This window comes from Muscardinus avellanarius (genome assembly GCF_963383645.1).
Source record: "Muscardinus avellanarius genome assembly, chromosome: 10".
In the NCBI taxonomy this organism is placed as follows: Eukaryota; Metazoa; Chordata; class Mammalia; order Rodentia; family Gliridae; genus Muscardinus; species Muscardinus avellanarius.
Window position 1 is genome coordinate 5,587,702 of NC_137796.1, and position 19,055 is coordinate 5,606,756.

The following is a 19,055-nucleotide window of genomic DNA, read 5'->3' on the forward strand; positions in this document are numbered from 1 at the left end:
CTTTTTGTGGCTTTAAGGGCTGGCAAAACTGAAGATGCCAAGCATACAAGGAGGGGTGAGAGAGCAAGCTGGGTGAGGCTTCTGTGACCCCACGGTTGGTTCAGGTGATGTGGCTGGTGAGGTGGTCCTCTTCTTTGCTCTAAACTTCAGGAAGCTACACACTGCTCAAAGAGAGAAAGAACGTCAACTTTGTGTGGATGGGGGAATACAACTCCTTTGCCTCCCCAGACCAGCTCAGCCCTATCTGCAGTTAATATCAAAAGAGGCACCATATTTACAGAGTCCCTTAATATTTTTACAGATTTGATCCATGAGCAAGACAATGGTGGTTAAGCAAATTCATGCCTGGTTGACCACTCATACCAAAAAGTCAATGTCCTTCTGACCAGCACCTCTTCCTTCAAAGAGCTGCAAAGCTCATGTCTTGACCCCATCAGGGCTCTGGCCAAGTGTCCCCTCCTGGGACAGATCTACAGATCTTTAACCATAAGATGTAAGAAAGCCTTTGCCCCATCATGCTCTGAGCAGCTTATGTTTATTTTCCTGTTTTGTTTTTGGCATTACCTGATAATATATACTCTAGTTGTCACTGCTGACATTATATACAATATTATTCATGTGCGCGCGCGTGTGTGTCTGTGTGTATTGTGTGTGTGTGTGTGTGACCTCCTCCTGCAGAGGGAGCAAATTCTGTGTGACTGACTGATGTCCCTGGGCTGTGTGGTGGCCCTGCTGTTTGAAATGTCAGCTCAGTGAAGACAAACACTATGCCCCCGTCACTGGGAAAGCACTGAAACAGCATTGTGTTCAACAGATCTTTACTGCTCAATGATATTTTGTCTTGTGTAATGGATGTTGACCTGGAGAATGGTCCCTAGTGGCTATAGAGTTCAGTCCTTGGCCCTATCCAGAATGTTATTCTGGGCCCAAGTCTGAAGAAAGAAAAATGATTTCAAGTCCCTGGCAAACGTGTATGTGGTGTGTGTGTGTGTGTGTGTGTGTGTGTGTGTAAATTTTATCATCACCACTATTTTCTATGTGATGGGCTCTGTACTAGGCTCCTGTAGCATCAAAAATACTCATAATGGCCAGGTATGTCGGTGCACACCTGTGCAAAGTTCTTGGGAGGCTGATGCAGGAGTATGGAAGGCTTGAGGATTGTCTCAGCAATGTAGTGAGACTCTCAGCAACTTAAAAAACAAAAAAGTAGAAAGGGCTGGGGTGTAGCTCAGAGGTAGAATGTCGCTGGGTTCAACCCCCAGCATCATCAAAAAGAAAAGAAAAAATAAGGAAAGAAAGAAAGCTCATAACAAACCTAAGATGGTGAAATGAGCACTGTTGTCATTCACAGATGAGCAAACCTGACCCACGGAGCTTAAATTACTTGCCCAGTATCAGAGAGCAGGTATGTGATGAAGCTGGGATCAAAACCCAAGACAGGTCTCACTGCAAAGTACATGTTTGTTTGACAACACGTTAACACTTATAAAAATATGGGAAGCCTACTTATATTTGCAACTGACAGGAAAACCAGTACATGAGATGAAAAAGCAAGACTGTACATGAGTTTGACAGATTTGAATGACAAGCCAGAATTTTTAAATATTCATATATTAGGCATAAATGTAAAGTCCAATACAGCAATTTTAAGAACCAAATGCACAGGAGTGTCATGGAAGGAAACGGTCATTTATGTGAAACCAACCAGGAGGCTTCAAATGACCACAGGCTCCGTCTGAGCTAACAGTAAGATGCAGCTGTTGAAGGAACTAAATCCATCTTTAACCGTGTTATTGGAGACAATTATACAGGAAAAGAGCTACCCGCTTTCTTCTACAGCTAGGCCAAGAGAAGCAAAGCCAAAGCGGAGTGTTAATTCCCCTAGAATGGTGACCATCTTGATAGGAACGGAAGGATTAAAGGGCGTGTTGAGTCTTGGCCTAGGGGGAGTAAGACTCCCACTTCCACATCTGAAGGGCTGTCATGGCAACACCAGAAGACATTCTCTGTTGCCGTCAATGAGCAAGGCAATAGAAACAGGTCTAGCTAGTGACACGAAGCTCACTCATCACTAGCTTCCCTTTGAGCTAGGAGACCCAGTCTACCCAGGAGACTTTGGAGCAGTGGCTAGGTGACAACCTGGCCTGGGTGCTGGAGTATCTATCCAGAAGGGAGGGAAGTTAGCTTGACTTTATGTATTTTTTCAATACATAAAACTTCTTTCTATACATGATCAGCTTATTTTCTGCACTCCAAACTTATGATCCTGTAAGACTTTTGATCCTAAGATCTGTGATCCTATAAAAGTCTTTTGGGTTGCTTCTGGGTTTGAAAGACAGAGAAGCAGTCAACTACCAAAGCATCATAGTTTCTGAAAGAGGTCAACCCCATTGACAAAAGGGGGAAAATATATGAAATTGGGACTTTCCTAGGAAAAGAAAAATGTAAGATCACTCTAGGTCAGGCATCTATCTCTCTTTGAGTACTCATGTTTCAACTTAGAGGTGGAAAGCTCTTGGTAAGAGTTCACTAGTTGTTTTTTTTGGTTTTTTTTTTTTTTCTTGCATAGCAAGTTTTCCTCGACTTGGCCTCCAAAAGCTGAGAGCCAAAATATAATTACCTCTTGTAGTTCATTTGGATTTAGAAAATCAAGAAGCCACTGGAAAAGCTTCTGGGAGCAAAATCAAGAATATCAGGTCCTCCTGCAGGAGCCATGCCAACCCTTCCCTCACAGCGCTTCCAACTTTGTACACACACGGCGATGCTCTAGTCGATTTAGCTTATCACGCTCCCTAACTGCCAGGTCCTGCCCACCTGCACAAGGGTGCCTCCCCCACCTCACCTTGGGGTTCTTGTGCAATGAGGTAGGTAGGACAAAACTATCCCTGGGCCAAATCTGGACTCTCTCCTCTGCCTACAGAGAACCAATCAGACAGATTAAGATATTGTAATTCCAGATATCAACTCTGGGCTGGTATCAGCTGTACCCTATTAGACACAATGTTCTTTTCAATAGACTACTTTGTTTCACACTGACAGTCATTTTTCACCCTGCATGGCAGAATTTCAAAGCCAAGAATCCTGTATATGCAGTAAACAAACAAAATTAGACCCGAAATTGCCTTTTTTGATTTTGATATATTAATCAACTCTTCAGGAAAGCTTCTAAACATTTTCAATTACATCAGAAAACAGGGGCTGGCAACATTTTCCAACTTCAGAAGAAAAAAATAGTCAGGCTTAGTTAAAGGTTTGTTTTCTATTCCACTGATACTCTATATTACATATTTGTGACTGTTTCTGTTTTAGGACAGATTGATTAATAGCATCAGTTCTAAAATCCCAGCATGTCCACAGGAAAAAAAGAGAGAGACTTTCCATCTGTGATCTTCATTAACCAAGGCAGAACTATCTATTTTGGTAAGTTTGCTTGTTCTTTCTGCTGTAGCCTTGAGTCTCTGCATGTCTCTGAGACGATGGGCTTCATGGCTGCCATTCAATGCTTGCTGGGAGCAGGTGTACGCTCTAAGACAGAGGCCAAAGAATGGATCAAGTGTGCCAAGGAAAAAGAGAATTCTTGAGCCCCAAAGACACAAGCTCCCTTGTATGCTTGACACCTTATGTGACCGGACAGGAAAATTGGCATATCAACTAAAGCTGAGAAAAGGCTGAAAAACAAAACAGGAAGCAGCGTGGGATCCACAGGGATATGCAAAAGGAAGTGTATAATGGGCAATTATGAGCTTAATAGATTAGACGATGAAGGTAGCTAACGCACTTAAATTACATCTATGGTTGCGTTCTTTAGGAAGTGGAAGTCACAAGAAGAATGCTACCCAGACAGCTGAAATGTTTACACATCCCTCCCTGAACGTGTTCCTTGATGTGTTCCTTAAGGAAAGAGTCGAAGACTACTCCTACTGCAGTTGCTAGTTTTTCATAACCCTGGAAGAACTGACTTAAGTACTTGTTAAAACCAGCTGATTATCAGGACAAGCAGAAGCCCCTCACCTACAATGAATATCATGTGTAAATACACAAGAGCATTAGAACATAGGTCTGTTTGCTCAAAAGAGGATACAATCTGTGCTGCAAACTGGACAAAGCCGCTTTTATATATAGAAATGTTCCAAATGTAAAAACTAATGCAATCTAATATATAATTAGAGGGGGTGGTATGTGTCACTACACTGGAATTGAACCTCCCTTATTGAAATGAATCAGAATTGGAAAGCTTTCAGCCCTTGGAAAACTTCTCTGGGAAGACAGAGCATGCTATGGTTTGGAAATTGTTTGAATGTTTCCCCAAAGATCCATACTGAAAGCTTGGTCCCAGTGTGGTGTTCCTAAGAGGTGGTGGGCCCTTTAAGAGGTGGAGCCTAATGGAAAGTCCTCTGGTTGCTGGGGGAGGAGCTATTGCCCTCTGGAGCCAGAGGGACCCCAGAGCTCTTGCAGGTGTGAGATTTCCTAAGAGCAAGCCCAACCCTGAAGGACTCAGACTTCCTGTTTAGCAATGTAACCTCTTTCTCTCCTAGTGAGTCAACACCTCTCTGAGGCTATGGGCTTTGTGAGTGCTTGTAAACACAGAATCTTAGAACATATTCTGGGATTCTCCAAATTAGGCATGTGTCTCCTCTCCAGCATAAATTGTACTTTAGACAATTTCTTTTTTTTACTTATTTTTGATCCTCCTGTCTTATTCTCCCCAGTACTGGGACTACAGGCATACACCACTGTGCCCAGCTATACTTTAATTCTTTCGGTAATGATGATGAGAAATTTCAGGATGCCAGAGACTCACATACCTTTTGTTATCTATCGCATGCAGAGCCAAACAATGTCTCAGTATTACCTATACTGCTTCCAGTATTTTGCCCAAAGGTAGGGATTTTCAAAAACCCTTGGTTAGCATTGTTCAAATAGAGCTAAGCAGAGAGTAGAGAGGAGTTCACCCTCTTGCGAGTTCTACTGAGACTAAGTTCGAGGGGAGTTTCCCAGCAAGTAGACCAAGAATCCTGAGAAGTATTTTACCTTTCTTTGGGCAGAAACTGAAAACCCACAGTGATATCCGGTCACACCTATGTTTTGTTTATATGGGACAGGAAGGAACGTGTTTCTCCCCAATCATTCCTTACAGACATTCCTATGAAAAGGCACAGCCAACAGGTATTCTAAATGAGCAGGCTCTAACCCTAACCTAACTGATGGGGAATGTGCCAGTATTGGAATATTGCTTTGGTATTAATTTCAAAATGTAAAAAGTAGTCAGGGCCTGGATGCTGCGCAGGCACTCAGGCAGGGAGGGGAGATAGTTGTTATAGAATCCCCTTACCAAAAGTGATTACCAAGTATACAAAAGAGTTGTAGCCCAGGGCCTTCATATTTTAAAGACAAGTTTATATAATAAATAACTTCTACCAGTTATAGATAAAAAGGCTTTATGTCAAGGAGGATGGGAGATAGTGAATCCTCATAATCATATTAAAAGGCTTGCACCAGAGATAATGGGCAGGCCCATCAGGAGCCAGTGTGGTTATGCATGCCTACAATCCCAGTAGTTGAGAGGCTACAGGATAACATGTTCAAGGCTAGCCTTAGCAACTCAGTAGTGAGAATCTCATCAACTTGGTGAGACCCTGTCTCAAAATAAAAAATAAGGTCCAGGCATGGTATCCCATGCTTATAAACTCAGTACTTGGGAGACTGAGACAGGAGGATTGCAGGTTTGCAGCCAGCCTCAGCTATTTAGTGAGGCCCTCCACAACTTAATGAGATTCTGTTTCAAAATAAAGAATAAAAAATGGAGCTGGGGATGTAGCTCAGAGATAGAATGCCCTTGGGTTCAATCCCTAGTACTGAAAAAATAAAATAAAATATGGCTGGGGTGTAGCTGGGAAGTAGAATGCCCCTGTGTTCAACCGCCAATACCACCAATAAAAGAATAATCATGATCTATTAGCCTGTTTATTACTGAGAAGAAGACAGCACCATGGAGGCCCCACCTGGAGGCTAGCCTCAGGGCCTCTCTTTATGCCCCCCTTTGTTCAGTTCACCTCCAGTTCACTTTGTCTGAATCATTAATAGAATGCCTGACTGCAGGGTACTTTTGTTCAGTGAGGCCTCACCCCCACATCGATGGTTTGTTCCTAGTGGGACTAAGGATGAACTTCTTAGTGGAATCGCAGCATTCAAAGAAGAGTCACTCAGATAATAAAAGGAGATACTTTCTGTCTATTGTTGTTTATGATAAACAATAAAGACATGTAAAGGAAGATATGTAGCCACAGAACAGTGACTTACTTGGGAGTGAAATTAGTTGAGGAAGATTTGCTAAAGGTGAGGTGAGACCTTCCTCCAGACGTGATAATTATCTGACTGCATTCATCTGAAAAGGCTCCTATAAACTGTAACCTTGGTGATTTACATGAGCCAGTTAACATCTATGTCTAGTAATTACCCAGAAGAAAAATTTTAATCTATGTTAAATATATGTCAAATTAATTTTTGTTTTACTTAGCACAACAGCAATCTCCATTCACATATGTTCAGCCTTCTTCATCTACAGCTGCTATTGTATGACTCTGTGCTTATGACTTTATAAAGAAATGGAAAGTTAATTTTAAGACATCCAAATTAACCGTATCTCTGAGGGGGATTTGTCACTCCTCATGCTGAACGAAGTAATCCCCCACTCAACTTGGCCTATTCGGGATCCTTTGTCCCAGAATGGTGCTACCCAAGTAGCTTAACTGAAGGAAAACACATGACAACCAAAAAGGGCTTTTATGGGATTAATATTTTTATAATAATAATTTAATATTAAAATGCAAGATTATACCTAAAAACTGGTTAATAGAAAGTAAATACTTACAAATTTTTTCTGGAGACTGTGGTAACTGGCAAGTCAAACCATACAAGAAAAGTTATGCCTGGTCCTACTAAGCAATTGCAATTCAGACTCAGCTCATTCTGGAAACTGTGAACCAAGAATACAAAGAAAGCAGAATTATTATTAAAGAATTTCACATCACATCAGCTAGCACAACTTCTGTTTAAAATTGAAGTCCAGCTAAAGTTGGCTTGAGTAGTGACTTTTCTTCTATCACAAGGGAGGAAGTCCAGAGACCGAGGGGCTCCAGGGAGAGTTCACTTGGTAATTTGCCAGCGCCAGTATGGACCTTCCCATCTTTCTACTCTGTCAACATAAACATACTGCTTATCCTCTGTGGCCGGTTCTCAAAGTCCGAAGGTGGCCTCTGTTAGTCCAGGCATCACATCATGTAGGGATGACAGAAGTGTCTCCTTCTAAGTGTACACAGACACACCCTCTCCCCTGTCCCCCTCCTCCTCCACTACCAAAGACTCTCCATCAAGACTCACTGGCCAAAACTCTATCACAAACTCATGTCTAAATCAATTGCCAGAAGTGTCATGATTACAATGCCTAATTTAGACTACTCAGAATTCCACTCCTCTCAAGGCTGAGGGGACTCCAAATTCCCCCATAGCACACAACCACCCAACATTTGAAAAATTAGGACTTGAGCAAGAAGTTAGGCCGGTGAGAATGACAGTGGGAGAGAGGGCCAAGAAGACACACTAGGCTAATAAGAATAACTTATATACCTAATAAGAATAGAAACAGAGCTTAGCTCAGCAGACCTCAGCTTAGCTCATAGCTCTGACACTAACAGCTTAACAGGTGGGCAGTATTGTGTTGTGTGTCTGAGAGTAGCTACTGTCATTATAGCAATGTGTCTTCATAAGGACCTGGGAAGTTGTGGATTTCTCTTTGAAAGTCAGTAAGTGATTATAATAGAATCACAAATCATTGCTAAATCCATATCATCTACATGGGCCCAGAGTAGATATTTCTCCTTTTATTGAAAAATCAACGGTTTCCTTTACTGGAAATTCAAGTTCCAATGAGTTTCCAGTAACAGTTTCACATTCCAGATGTGCATTTGTAATACGTTTATATTGGTTAATTGCACTCAATATATTTAATGAGCTACTAAAGTGGTCAACTGTTTATTCAAATTAGGAATCACGGCTGCATTAAAAAGCAATGCTTTACATAACATTATCACCTGAATATATTCAGACAGACATTAATTTCTCTAAAATTTTCATGTATTATATGGCCATTCCCACATGGAAAAAAGTGACGGAAATGATTCTCCTTAAGTCCATGTTCTTTTCTAAAATATGTGATCAATTCTAATGAGAAATAGTGCTATTGAAATATTTTACTATGTTTAAGGGATTTCAGGGGAGATGATGTAATACAGCTATAAGGCAATCAACTAAGAGGTAGGAGACAAGAATTCTATGTCCAACTGCATTTATTGGTCACTCGCTACATAACAGGCACTGTGCCATTCCACCTATTTTCTTTTCTTTTTTTTTTTTTGGGTGGTACTGGGGGTGGAACCCAGAGGCTTTCTACCTCCGGGCTATACTCCCAGACCATCAGACTATATATATATATATATATATATATATATTTTGGACACAGGGTCTCACTAAGTTGCTGAAAGCCTCACTAAGTAGCTGAGGCTGGCTTTGAACCTGTGCGATCCTCCTGTCTCAGCCTCCCAAGCGCAGGTATTACAAGCGTGCACCACCACAACCGGCATTTCACCTGTTTTCATTCATTTGATCCCTACTCTGTAAACTGTGTGTGATTATCTCATTTTCGGGTGCAGACACTGAAGCACAGAAAGTTTGTGTGACTTGCACAAAGTCACACAATTGTCAGTGACAGAGGCAGGATTCAAACCCCATGACTGAGGAGCCACCACACTTAACCATGATGCCATACTGCCTCTCCCTCTGGAATTGCTGCTAGTTGTTCCAGTTTGTTAGGGCCTTGGTTTCCTAATGAATTAAATTCACATAATCTGAGGAGACCACTTAAGGCTATTCCCAACCCTAATACTTAAAATGTCCTGAAAGCCAGGACTCATCATTTGCATTACATTTATCACACAACTAAAATCTGCATCTAGACTTTCTGGCCAACTGTGAGGTGATCCAAAAGCCAGAGAACTAAAAGACCAACTGTGGCATTTCAGGCACAGGAGAAATGCGTCTCCTTGGAGGAGTAGAGTGACAGTCAGAACTAAATCCACAGAGTGTCCAGACACGGGGTGAGTTCTGTCTAGGAGACAGGCCGCAGAACTGAATTTCCTGCAACATTCCTCCTGAATGAGCCAAAAGTCTTTCAAAGGATGCTACAGAGCCTCATAGCATTAGGCAACAAAAATTTCTTCCCTGTTCCCAGTAAAGTCTCTCCCTGATGTGGGCCTCCTAAAGAAGTCAGAATTGAACTGTTTTACTGAATATAGAAGGACATCTTTATTTTTCGTATGGTTGATTTTGTTTTAGTTGGTGCTACAGTTTAGTTATAATGCTGTCACTATACATCATGTTGGGTATAGACTGAGAGAGAGACACAGACACGTGACTCCTGGAGCACTTCCCTCTGAGTCCCACTACCCTTCCTCTCCCTCCCCCTACGTGTGTCGTTAAGATTTGGATGAATTATTTTAAACCAGCTCTCTAAACTTAATTATGAGCATTGACAAGATTTCCCAAAATATCCTCTTTGTGGCATCAAAACACAGAGGCACGGAGCAGTGGTAAACATTTTTAGAAGAATTCATATTAAGTAGCCTGCCATTCCGTTTTTCCAAAGGGTAAACTTTGAAATCTAGAAGATTAAATGTGCTCATGTTACTTGAAGAACACCAGCAGGACTGGACAGTACGGCGCCTTCCTGAGGTCTGTGAAGCAGCTCCTACCTGCTACACTTCTTCACTGCGTGTGGAAAGGGACATCACCTGGACTAACTTCTGCCTGCTCTGCTTGTCCATGGCGTTTTCTACCTCCCGCTCCAGTGACTCCCCATGAAAGGTCGAGAAGGGCTGTAAAACTGAACCGTCTGACAGAATCACCCAGATGCTGTCAGTAAATTTCCCATAAAGAGCCAATTTTCAAAAACAATTCACATATTATAGCATGTGTACATGGGCGTGTCATTTTATAGATTGGTTTGTGTCCCTAATCACATTCTCCTCGTGTTACAAATAAATAAAGTCATTTTTTTTTCATTTCTGAACAACAAAAATTGATCAAAAAGGCCAAAGCATTATGGATTCTAAGATCAAGTTGTAAAAAAGAAATCTGCTCCAGTTCGCAAGGGTTAATCCACAATGCTTTTTTAAGAAAAAGATAGAACAGCTTGTCTGTATCTATGATTTAAAATGCATTCCAAATAAACATGTTGAGCACTTGTATTTCCCGTATACTTGCAATCTCTTTGTCCTATATTTACGGATAGATAAATTAAGAAGAGCTTTATCATTTTCCACCAAGGAAAAAAAAAGTTAGGCAGCTGGCAAACAATGCAGAAAGCTGCTAATGACGAGAACCATCTGCCTGTCATTTCAGTGTTTCTCCCTTTATCCTTCAGGCCAGTCAGATTCTATGGGCAGGGGACAAAATGGGAAGAATCACTGCTCTATCTTGCCTGAGCCACTGAGTTGACAGTAAAGTAAAACAGTCGGAGCAAATAAGGAAATCCCACAAGTCACCCACATATGAAATAATAAAATTCACTCTATACTAGTGAGACCTTCAGAACCCAGGGAAGCCACATCTCAGGAAGGCAACAAGAGTGGGGGCAGGGGACTCCCTTCCGCTCAGGACAGAGCCAGGGTCTGCTTCTTCCGAGCCTCTGGGAAGCTACATAACTGCTCCAGGTCGTGTTTCTTAATCTGGAAAATAGGAAATAAGTATAATGTCCACTCCGGAGGGTTCCAGTGAGAAAAAACAAATCCCTGGCATACAACAGAACACCGTGAATGCTAGCTGCCGCGCTTATTATCCCTGGAGGAAGATTATCCACTGGAGGGATCGTGCTGGGACAGGACGTCCTGACCTGAGAATGTCCCTTGCCTCACATATCATTAACATAATTTATGTAAGTGCTTCTTCTCATAAATTCTTTTGAAAATTCAAAATTCTTTCGAAACTTCATTTGAAAATGTGAAATTATTTTTTTTTTAAATTTTAATTCTCTTGGATAACTGGTTCCTGAGTCATCTACATTTTTTTTTAATAAAAAATATCAGAGCTGGGTGTGGTGGTGCACACTTGTAATCCCAGTACTTGGGAGGCTGAAGTAGGAGGATAGAAGGTTTGAAGCCAGCCTAAGCTACTTAGTGAAGCCCTCTACAACTTACTGAGACCCTGTTACAAAATAAAGATTAAAAACAGGGCTGGGGATATAGTTCAGAGGTAGACTGCCCCTGGGTTCCATCCCACAATATATGTGATGTGAGAATATATATATATATATATATATATATATATATATATATAGAGAGAGAGAGAGAGAGAGAGAGAGAGAGAGAGAGATTTTTCCTACCCTGAATATCAGGTATAACCACTCTTACTTAAAAAATAAACACTCTCCTCCTCAAAGTATGTGCTTCTAACCCTTTTACATATTTAAATGCAGACACAGTTTTTAAGAATTTTTAAAATGAAAATTGAACCATGTTACAAAAGTTATTGCTTTTTCCACTCAACATATTCTGGATATCTTTCATGATGTTGGTATATGTAGATTAATGTTGTTGACATAAGTTTCATATTAAATTTTAAATAAGAAGAGAGATAAGTGATGAAAATAAAAAAATTATCAAGTTTTTTTCACTATGGCTTGACTTTTATGTATGATTATGATGTTATGACTAAGTTATAATCTTTTGGAGATTTCTACTGAAATATTTACTGATAAACTATATGGTGCATGGGATTAGCTTCAAATTTGGAGAGAGATGGAGAGAAGGAAACTGGGGGAACATAAGCAAAACAAGATTGGCCATGAGTTGATAATTAAGCTGGCTAATAAGTTTACCAAGTTTAGACTATTCTATGTACTTTTAAATATTTTTTACATTTTCACAATAAAATTTTTAAACACTTCTTTCCTTACAATTTGTCTACTAGATTCAAAAAGCCATACTTTTAAATCACAGCAATTAATTCCTGATTAGATGGTAATTTAATCAACAACACAGATCATTCCTAACACCCTTGCCCTAAGCAACACAAACAAGCAACTTAGCTTTCCTATAGTTTGGATGATGCTATAAAAATTCAAATACAATAATCAGCCCAGAGAAGCAATGTTCACTTATGTTATGGGAGTTATTTGCTGGCAAGTATAAATTATACACTACTATAATTATTGCTTTTTGAAGTTACTGAAGAAGTGTTTTCCTTTCTCTCTTCTATTGGAATTATTGTAGCTGGATGAAAAAATTAAAACAGCTTCTTGGGCTATAATATGGTTAAGAAACCAAAGGTAATGTTGAGCATTCTGTTTACCCAGATGGACATAGATAATCTGGAGTGTGCTCACCAAAACTTAGCCATGCCAAAGCAAAGAGAAGGTCATGTTATATCACTGGAACAAAAAACAGTTGAAACTCTAATCTGTTTTTCTCTATGCACACCACAACAGTTCCAAGAAGGTGGCCAGGTCTTTAATATCTCTTGCCTCTGGAGCAAGAAAAGAAGTCTCAAATTCACAGAGAAAAAATTGTCTAAATTCTACAGTGCTTCCTGATGTCTGAAAATTCCTGCCCTTACTGAAGCGGTATGTCCCTGTAGCCTAGAGGCAGATGGGAGAGACCAGCACTCTATTAGGGCAACAAAATGGAAACAGATATTTCTTTTTCAACACTGAAAAAGGTCAGAGTTCATGAGGTCACTGAAACACAGAATCTGGGAAAACCAGGGAATGTCCTGATGGAATGTCCTCATGGTGTACACAGAAATATCAGACTCAAAATTCCTACATGCCAAATACTGACAGGATGCAAATGATGAACAGAATCTAAAGGGATCGATCAAGATGGATGCACATTGGGTATCTGGGTATAATCCAATGAGATTTGAAGGTCAAAACCTGAAGGAATTTCATCTATAGCATGGCACCTCTTGAGATCCTGAACCTTGGTACAATGTTTTTTGTTTTGTTTTGTTTTGTTTTATTGGATAGGAAAGTACTAATGTTGGGATTTAATTTCTGCAAGTCCAGAGTTATTAAAAAAAAAAAAACCTTAAGACTCAGGTTTCAGTGGATTTAAGGGGGGGGGGGACAAGTTGTGTAGTATTTTTACAGATGTGGGTTTATGGAAGTTAATTCATACAGAGCACTAAAAATCAACCATGCCAATAAAAGTGGCTATAAAAGCAACCTGCCTCCCTGCAGCAATAACCACCCTCCACATCTGCACAACTTGCACATTTGGTGAGGTGTTTTTGCATATGTTATTTCATTTGATCCTCACAGAAATGAGGGTTCAGTAGCTCTTGAGCTGCTGAGATTAGATGGGCAGGAGTAAAATGGCTTAATGGAAGAGAAGATTTTTTTTCTCCAGACATCTGGCCAACCTCCCCTCAGTTTTGTTAGGACAAAGAGGGAAATTTTATTCAACACTTATAAAATTTAAAGACATCTGTGCAGCCTTGTCATTTGCAAGATGGATTTCACAGAACCCATTGCTAAGAATGAGTTCTCTTCTTTGGGGATGTAATTCAGGTTGCCACCCAATGGTGGGAAGAAGCCACAGCCAGACTTCACTCAGCACAAAACATATAATACCCCCCAAAAAATTATGGGCATATTTGAAAAGGAAGAGAAATCACAACACTTCCCAATACCTTCTTATAAGAAACAGTTATCTTACAACAATCCAACAGAAATGGAGAAAAAAGGTTTTAAAGAATATTTTAATGCAAACTTTTAAAACTAAGGGATTTTATGGAAATTGCCCCTGAGAAATGGGAGTTAGACAAGTGAAGTAGGCGAGGCTTTCTTTTTCCTATTTTGTGGACATTTGCAGTCATTTTCACTGGTTCCAATGAAATCTATTACTTTTGTAAAATATTGTGATTTGAAAAATGAATCATTATTATTCAAAGAAATCTAATGCCCATTAGTGTCTCTCCCCCTTCCCCTTTTATCACAAAACGTCATTTCTAGCTAACAAAGTAGCTATCGACATGTAACTATTTTAAAAAGCTTTCAGGTCTTCCAAAAGACAACTTTGATTTAATTATTCACTTTTGTCATGAAAACCTTGGTTTGCCTATGCCATTTAGACCAGAGATTCCCAACTTCAGGAAGAATACCGAGGAGATCAAGTCGTTAAAGGAGGGGAACCGGGAACCAGCATCAGAAGTAAGAATTCTGCTGACTGCAGCAACCATGGAATATTCAAGCATATGCTCAGCATACATGTAGTAATCTAAGAGAGTAGTTCTTTCTGTTTTTTCATTTTGTTATGAGAAAAAGTTCTATAAAAGGCAAAAGCAGTTTTATATCTGCAAAACTTCCTGCCAATAATAAAAAACAAATTAGCTGCAAACATATAAATGTCCTTTAAAGAGAAATACAGGTTTTTTGTTTTGCATGGTGGGATGCATGTTCTGAGAGTAGAGGAAGGATATAAAAAGGTGAGGACAACTACCCAGACTTGGTTCGAAGCTTTAGCAGCCTCCTGCCACCCATTGGCTTTGACTTCTATAACCTGGTCTTTCCTTATACAAAAGTTAATAACTGGTCCTGGGTGAAAAGCTTCTCCCTAGTCCTCTGTTTTAAGACCTTTCCTTTTGTTGCTTTTTAATCAGTAAATATACAAATTGCCCTTCCTCCTAGGGAAAATAAACATTCCTATCAACTGTGGCTTGATTTTGACAACAGTATTCCTTTTCTTTATGAGAACCTTCTCTCTCACACACAAAACGTCTGCCAGGTTTAGACCTGGTGGCTTCATTTGCATGAATTGGTGATATTTTCTAAATTTTCTTCTCTTCATAATCCCCATAGCAACTTGCTTCTTTAGAAACTTTCTCACAAAGTCCAAAGATATCATATCTCTTTTAACTGAACAGAACATTCTGAATAGAATTAGTTCAGGAAAATAAGTTGGTTTCATTACCACATCACTGGCCTTTCATTTAATCTTTTTTGCTTTTGTAAAATGAAACAAACACAACAACAACAATAAGCCTGTCAACTCAACTGAACAGAATTCACTGGATACTATGAGACTTATAATTAAAAGATGTGTATAATTCTGAAAGATGCCGCCTCACCCACTTTAAAGAACAGCTTCTCACTTCTTCATTGGGTGAGTACTTATCAACTATTCCAAGAGCCATACTTGAAGCTGTGAAAGATTCAGGTAAGGACAAAACTCAGCACTGCCCTCCTGCACCTGCCTTCACGTTAGGTAACAATAGAAGGCGGTGTGTGACTGAAGGTCAAAACTGTAACAGCCCTATCATTATTTTCCAGTTGATGTAAGAGGAAGGTGAAATTTGAATTGGGCCCTGAGAGATAGGTAGGATTTGAAAAGTTGAAAAAATTGAAAACATTACTCCAGGCATCGTTCCAGAAAAACAGAAAGCAGCATGAATATTTTCATGGAGAGTAAATCTACTTGGAGGGATAGTGAGAAGGAAGGTCAGTTTGACTGGAGAGAGTAAATTGACACACATCTGACAGGGCCAAAAAGCGGGGAGACACGGCTAGAAGGCTTTAAAGAGGCCTGACCACTAAGTCCCGACCTGGCTTTGAATTTTCTCATCAGTGTTAGGATTAAGTAGTTAAAATAGGAAATCAGTCTATAAGAAATAAGGAAGTGGAATTGAAGATTTGTCTCTGAAATGGTTCGAGAATTCAAGACATACCACTGCTTTCAGACCTGTTTTTCCTCCTTCTTCTACTTTGAGCCACAGTGATCTTAAAAACAACCCAGATCTCTCATGGGATTTTAAAATGGTGTCATTCTCCTGCTTATAACAGTTCAATTCTTCACAGCGCCTTTCCAGTAAAATCCTCCCAATCCAACACATGGCCGGTAGGCTCTGGCTCTAGCTTCCTCCCCAGAAGAAACCCGTGTCACTTACACGAGGGCATCATTCAGACCCCTTCCCATCAGACTAAAATGTCCTCCATGCCTCTCTGCCCCCCCCCCTTTTTTTTGGTCAGGCAAACTCATAACTCATCTTGAAGTCTCCAACTTGGATTTCATTTCCCCAAACAAGGCTGTCAAAGCTCCTCAAATCCAGATTAAGTTCCTGCCACAACTCTTTTCTCTACTGACAGTTCTTAGGGCCTGTGGCTTTGTTTTGGCATATCCTTGAAGGAGGCCTGGTTTCCACAACACTTACAAAGGACTAGGAAGGGAAGTGATGCCTCAAAATCCCTGTTCCAATGCAAGCAAGAAAAAGATACAGAATGGAGACTATGGCAGTCAGGTGGCCACAAAATAGGAAGGTTTGGGCATAAATCTGGGGATAGGCTCACAGTAAGAATTCTTCTAAAAAAGGATGATTGGAGGCACAGTGAAAAGCAAGCTAAATGGAATGTTAACAAACCAGAATTCTGAGTTATCACAGTTTGGTCTATCTAATTAGAAGGTCCATCTAGTTGAGTAGTTTTCACATGCTGGCTACCCATCAGAATCATTTAGGGAGCCTTTTGCTGTGTTTCAATCTCCTCTGGTTATTCTGTCATAGTAACCAACGCATGTTTAGGAATTACTTACCCAGATGTCCTGCAAGGCCATTTCTTACACCAAAGTTCTGAATCAACCAAGATCACTATGTGCAAGTAGTTGACAGAACCTGATAAATTACTTAATGTAAGAGCAGACAGGCGGTATTACACTACTAAGATTTTTAGGCCAAAGAGCCTGGAGTCACAATTTGCCTATGTCAGGCAGACAATAAATAAATTGTAGAATGAGAAAAATCAGGGAAGCAGGAAGGAGCATATTCTGTGAAAGGAAGGAAGGAAGGAAGGAAAAAAGAGAAAGGAGAGGGAGGAAAAATATATTTTACATTGGATGTGAATTCCTGACACTCAAACAATTTCTCATGTCTGCTGGGGCTCGTAAGAGAACTCTACTTCTTCCTGCCATTAGTGGGTATCTGGCCTTGATACTGCTGCTTGGGTTATTATAATAACTAGCTCTTCTTTGACAATCAGCACTCAGCTTCTCTTTAAAGAATTTCTCCCTCTTGTGTAGGTTTTTGCTGAAATTGTAAATCATGTCCTACCCTAAGCTATGACAAAAGTAGATTCTTTCCTTGATTTTGCAAACTTCAGTAGTGTCCCAAGAACAGAGAAACCAGTTGGTTTCCATCCATTCTTGCAGTAGTATTAAGTTGATTCCTGCTTCCTAGATCCCTGGACTGTTGCGGCTTCCGTCCTTTTAACTTAGCCTTGTTCTCAAGTCTTCTCATTAATTCTGTGGACTACCCAGTATTTGTCTATTAAATCATTTTGTTTAAAAGGCCATTTCAGTATCTGTATCTGGTACTTGCAAACACCACCTTCACTGTCTCACTACATACTCTTCTATTCTAGTTTCCATGCTGGAGGAAGGGAGGGGAGAAAAGCAAAAAAGGAAAAAAGGAAGGAAAGAGAAGAAAGAAATGCAAGTCACAAATGTAATTTTAAAATTTCTGGCAGCCACTTTAAAAAGAGAGAACAGAAACAAAATGATATTAACACTATGTTTTACTTATTTATTTTTTATAAGTGGGACATATTGAAAGTGGTGTACATTTAGATTGTGCTTCGTGCCCTTCCCCCTCTGTTTCCCTTCCCCCTCCCAAAAGTGTCCAGGTTAACCATGTTATATTTATACTATTACACATATTCGTATGTAGCTCCTCCATTGAACACCCTTAGCTTTCTTCTTCTCCTATCTTTCTATTCAAGTTTTGCTAAGATTTCCCCTCCATCATCTGGAGTCCCTCTGGTATTACCACTCCTCCCTAGCTTGGGCATATTAGAGAAAACATATGTCCCTTCTCCTTCTGTGCTTGACTAATCTCACTTCACATAATGTGCTCCAGTTCCTTCCATCTTCTTGCAAATGCTATTATTTTATTCTTCTTTATAGCTGAATAGAATTCCATTGTGTGTATTTCCCATAATTTTGCAATCCATTCATCTGTTAATGAAGATCTAGGTTGGTTCCATGTTTTGGCTATTACAAACTGTGCTGCTATGAACATGGGTATGCATATGTTAATGTAGTTCTCTGATTTCAACCCCTTTGGAAAGATACCCAGGAGTGGTATAGCCGGATCATATGGTGAATCCATTCCCAGTTTTCTAAGGAATCTCCATACTGATCTCCATAACACTATGTTTTATTCAAACCAATATATCTAAAGTAGTATTATTTCAACATGTAAGCAATATGAAAATATACTGAGATAGTTTACTTTTTTCAGCCTTTGCCTTTGAAATGATAGTTACACTTACAGTACATCTCAATTGAAACATAAGATTTTTCAAAGGTTAAAGTGAAATGTAGTCCAAAACAATAAAAGATAAATTTACAGAGAATATTTTAGTTATTTTAAATTTAAATTAGCTAAAATTAAATGTTTAGTGCTTTCTGTATTGTTCAGCTATAAGAGTGGAGAGACTCTGGGAACCTTTTCTTGATGGATCCAGTAGTTGGATAGAATTGGAGACTTTCACACTTCCAACAAATTCCATTATGAAATGACTCAGAATTGTGTGAAGACCTAGTCAAAATATTTCTCCCTCCAAAATAATGTCTCCTTGGCTGTAAACTACAGCAGGTTAACACATTATTGAGTGTGACACCTCTGCTCTGTGTTCTATAATTCAGTAGCATATAGAGATCAAAGAGTTACCCTCCCTGTCAGGGAGTTTAATTCAAAGTTAAAAATACACTTCTTGCCCTTAAATCACTTCTCATTTACTACACGTGAAAGGTGTGAAGAGGCTTTGGGAATTCGTGTTAAGTATTTTCGTTGTCAAAAACGGAGAATTCTGAGTGGCAGGTTGAAGAACTTGACCTTTATCCCACAGACAGTAAAAGCTATCATAAATTGCAATTTTGGAGCAAAGGAATGTGGGGGGTTACATTAGTGTTTCAGGAAAACAAATCAAAATCCAGAGTGCAAGTAGATTAGCA